This window comes from Pristiophorus japonicus, chromosome 8 (assembly GCF_044704955.1).
Source record: "Pristiophorus japonicus isolate sPriJap1 chromosome 8, sPriJap1.hap1, whole genome shotgun sequence".
Taxonomy (NCBI): Eukaryota; Metazoa; Chordata; class Chondrichthyes; family Pristiophoridae; genus Pristiophorus; species Pristiophorus japonicus.
In genome coordinates, this window is record NC_091984.1 from 147133315 (window position 1) to 147138525 (window position 5211).

A 5211-nucleotide genomic window follows, 5' to 3' on the forward strand; every position below is an offset into this window, starting at 1 on the left:
AATTAAAAAGGAAATTAGGAAAGCAAAGAGAGAGCATGAAAACATTTTGGCAAGTAAAATCAAGGAAAACCCAAAGATGTTTTATAAATATATTAAGAGCAAGAGGATAATTAAAGAAAGAGTAGGGTCTATTCGAGACCATAAAGGTAATCTGTGTGTGGAGGCATAAGACATGGGTATGGTTCGCAATGAATACTTTGCGTCTGTTTTCACAAAAGAGAGGGGCGATGCAGACATTGCAATCAGGGAGGAGAAGTGTGAAATATTAGATGAAATAAACATAGTGAGAGAAGAAGTATTAAGGGGCTTAGCAGCTTTGAAAGTGGATAAATGCCCAGGCCTGGATAAAATGTATCCCAGGCTGTTAAGAGAATCAAAAGAGGAAACAGCAGAGGCTCTGACCAACATTTTCCAATCCCCTTGGCTACAGGTGTGGTGCCAGAGAACTGGAGGATTGCTAATGTTGTACCTTTGTTTAAAAAGGGAAAAAGGGATAGACCGAGTAATTACAGGCATGTCAGCCTAACCTCGGTGGTGGGAAAATTATTGGAAAAAATCCTAAGAGAGAGGAAAAATCTTCATTGAGAAAAACGCAGATTAATCAAGAGATTGCTAAGGGAAGATTGTGTCTGACTAACTTAAGTGAATTCATCGAGGAAGTAATAAGGAGGGTCGATGAGGGCACTGCATATGATGTAGTGTATATGGCTTTCTGCAAGACTTTTAATAAGGTGCCACAAAACAGACTGGTCACAAAACTAAAAGCCCATGGGATCCAGGCCAAAGTGGCAAGTTGGATCCAAAATTGGCTCAGAGGCAGGAAGCAAAGGGTAATGGTTGATGGGTGTTTTTGTAACTGGAAGACTGTATCCAGTGGGATTCTGCAGGGCTCAGTTCTAGGTCCCTTGCTTTTTTTGGCTTATAGGGGGTATGATTAACAAATTTGCAGATGATATTAAAATTGGCCGTGTGGCTGATAATGAAGAAGAAAGCTGTAGATGGCAGGAAGATATCAATGAAATGGTCAAGTGGGCAGAACAGTGGCAAATGAAATTTAATCCAGAGAAGTGTGAGGTAATGCATATGGGGACGGCTAACAAGGCATGGGAATACACATTAAATGTTAGGATACTGAGAGGTGCAGAGGAACAAAAGGACCTTGGTATGCATGTCCACAGATCACTGAAGGTAGCAGGCCAGGTAGATGGGTTTTTACGACAATCCAGCAGTTTCATGGTCACCATGACTGACACTAGCTTTTTTTCCCAGATTTATTTATTTAACTGAATTTAAATTCCCCAGCTACCATGGTGGGATTTGAACTCATGTTTCTGTATCATTAGTCCAGGCCATAGTAGTCCATAGCTCTTTCAAAGAACCAGCACAGGTTTGATGGGCTGATTGGCCTTCCTCTGTGCTGTGAGTTGCTGTGATTAAGAAGCGGTGCTCCAACTAACGTAGGCAATGTGGGTTCAAGGGTTGAAAGCAGGGGTTTGGGTGGAGTCCATATAGATGTACCACAAGGGGGCGCTACAGCATCGATTGATCCAATTATTGGCAGCGGGGAAACCGGGGACGGAAATATCTTCAATAAAATATGTGCTGTGATTTTTAAAGTGGTCAACACCACAAGCACGATCATAGAATCACAGAAAATTACAGCATGGAATGAGGCCATTTCGGCCCATCATGTCTGCGCCGGCCAACAAAGAGCTACCCAGCCTAATCCCACTTTCCAGCTCTGGGTCCGTAGCCCTGTGGGTTACGGCACTTTAAGGGCACATCCAAGTACTTTTTAAATGTGGTGAGGGTTTCTGCCTCTACCACCCTTCCAGACCCCCACCACCCTCTGGGTGAAGAATTGTTTCCTCATCTCCCCTCTAAATCTTCCACCAATTACTTTAAATCTATGCCCTGGTTATTGACCACTCTGCTAAGGGAAATGGGTCCATTCTATCCACTCTATCCAGGTCCCTCATCATTTTATACACCTCAATAAGGTCTACCTTCAGCCTCGTTTGCTCCAAGGAAAACACCCCCAGCAGATCCAATCTTTCCTCATAACTAAATTTCTCCAGTCCTGGCAACATCCTCGTGAATCTCCTCTCTACCCTCTCTCGTGTTATCACATCTTTCCTGTAATGTGTTGACCAGAACTGCACGCAGTACTTTAGCTGTGGCCTAACTAGTGTTTTATACAGTTCAAGGATAATCTCCCTGATCTTGTATTCTATGCCTCGGCTAATAAAGGCAAGTATTGTGTATGCCTTTTTAACCACCTTATCGACCTGGCCTGCTCCCTTCAGGGATCTGTGGACATGCACTCCAAGGTCCCTCCATTCCTCCACCCCTCTCAGTACCCTCCCATTTATTGTGTATTTTCTTGCCTTGTTTCCCCTCCCCAAATGCATTAGAACAAGGCTGCAGTTAGAGCAGCCTTTCCACCCACTGACAGTGCTCACTGAGTCTGACTCATGGCATCGATCAGCTGGACATTGATCTGGAAACACCATCTCCCTGGTGAGGGAATCAAGGGTCTGATGCGACTGATAAAAGTCAAGATGAGGTTGCGGAGATGTGCACAGCTGCTGTTGGACACAATGAACAGGAGGAGGCCATTCAGCCCCTCGAGCCTATTCCCCCATTCAATCCGATCACAGCTCATCTGTATGTGAACTCCATCTACCTGTCTTGTTCCACAAGTTCCAAGGCCTATTCTATAGAGTTTAGAAGAATGAGAAGGGATCTCATTGAAACATACACAATTCTGACAGGACTTGACTGGGTAGATGCAGGGAGTCGAGAACCAGGAAAAAGGAGGGAGGGGAGGAGAGGAGGAGAGGGGCGAGGGGAGGGGGAGGGGGGTTGGAGAGGGATGGGAGGGGAAAGAGGCTTGAGGAAAGGGGAGGAAGGAGGGAGTGCGAGGGATGGGGAGTGGGGGAAGGAGGGATTGGGAGGGGAGGAGTGGTGGAGGAGAGGCACGTGAGGGTGATGGGGGGAGAAGGGGGAGGGAGAGGGAGTGTGGAGGGAAAGGAATGGGAGGGAAGGGAGAAGTGAGGAATGGGGGAGATGGGGGGGAGGGAGGTATTGAGAGGGGGCGACTGGCTCAGGCAGGGAGCCTACTGCGGGAAACGGAGGGATGGAGGGGGGAAGACAGAAAGCAGAAAGCAAACTATCGACCAGTTAGCCTAACATCTGTCGTTGGGAAAATGCTGGAGTCCATTATTAAGGAAGCAGTAGCAGGACATTTGGAAAAGCATATTTCAATCAAGCAAGTCAGCATGGTTTTATGAATGGGAAATCACGTTTGAAAAATTTGCTGGAGATCTTTGAGGATGTAATGAGCAGGGTGGATAAGGGGAACCAGTGGAGTGGTGTATTTGGATTTCCAGAAGGCATTCAATAAGGTACCACATAAAAGGCACAAGATAAAAGTTCATGGGGTTGGGGGTAATATATTAGCATGGATAGAGGATTGGCTAACTAACAGAAAACAGAGAGTCGGGATAAATGGGTCATTTTCCGGTTGGCAAACAATAACTAGTGGGGTGCCGCAAGAATCGGTGCTGTGGCCTCAATTATTTACAATCTAGATTAATGATTAGATGAAGGGACCGAGTGTAACGCAGTCAAGTTTTCTGATGATACGAAGATGGGTGGAAAAGCAAATTGTGAGGTGGATACAAAAAATCTGCAAAGGGATATAGAAAGGCTAAGTGAGCGAGGAAAAATGTGGCAGATGGAGTAGAAGGCAGGAAAATCTGAGGTTATCCACTTTGGCAGAAAGAGTAGAAAAGCAAATTAATTTTTAAATGGAAACAAATTGCAAAGTGCTGCAGTACAGAGGGACCTGGGGGTCCTTGTGCATGAAACACAAAAAGTTAGTATGCAGGTACAGCAAGTAATCAGGAAGGCAAATGGAATGTTGGCCTTTATTGCAAGGGGGATAGAGTATAAAAGCAGAGAAGTCCTGCTACAACTGTACAGGGTATTGGTGAGACCACACCTAGAGTACTGCGTACAAGTTTGATCTCCATCTTTCAGGTAGGATGTATTTGCATTGGAGGCAGTTCAGAGAAGGTTCACTCGGTTGATTCCGGAGCTGAGGAGGTTGACTTATGAAGATTGGTTGAGCAGGTTGGGCCGATACACATTGGAGTTCAGAAGAATGAGAGGTGATCTTATTGGAACTTATAAGATAATCAGGGGGTTCGACAAGGTGGATGCAGTGAAGATATTTCCACTCATAGGGAAAACCAAAACTAGAGGACGTAGTCTCAGAATAAGGGGTGCCTATTTAAAATTGAGATGAGGAGGAATTTCGTCTCTCAGAGGGATGTAAATCTGTGGAATTCTCTGCCCCAGAGAGATGTGGTGGCTGGGTCATTGAATATATTTAAGGCAGAGATAGACAGATTTTTGAGCGATAAAGGAGTGAAAGGTTATGGGGAGCGGGCAGGGAAGTGGAGCTGAGTCCATGATCAGATCATCCATGATCTTATTAAATGGCGGACCAGGCTCGAGGGGCCAAATGGCCTCCTCCTGCTCCTATTTCTTATGTTCTTAACACGCACCTACAGACAGTGCTGGGTAAAAGTCTCACACACATACACAGACACACACACACACCAACAGACAGTGCTGGGTAACAGTCACACACACACACACACACACCCCGACAGGCGGTGCTGGGTAAGCCACACTAACACTCAGGGACATGTACACGGTGATACACCGACTGCTCCTCTCCCGAAGCTGAGGCCTCACTTGGTACAGTTTTGTGCTGCTGCCACGAGCCACACGTTAAGGAGAGAGAATTCAACGTTGTGACTGTGGCGTCCTGCCCCCAGATTCCCCCCAGCAATCAGCACAGAGTGCACAGTGCGATCCCCCAATCGGGGACTGCCCCAACACCCGCAGTGTGCAGTGTGAGAGCCAATGCTCAAACTGGGTGGGTTTAATCTCAGCAGCTTTTAGTGTCTCTGAGTTTAATCTTGTGCACTCCAGGGGTTCGAGGTAAAACTGATCGTTTTAAAATGATTGATAATTGGCTTTGAATCAAATCTCCTGCTGACCTGCCATTGATTGACAGCCCACCCAGCCAATCAGGACAGACACTTACTGAAATGCAGCCAATCCAGCTGAGGGAGAAGTGGGACATTTCCAAAGCACTCGCCAGACACAGATTGAATATACTTCACGTTTATTGCC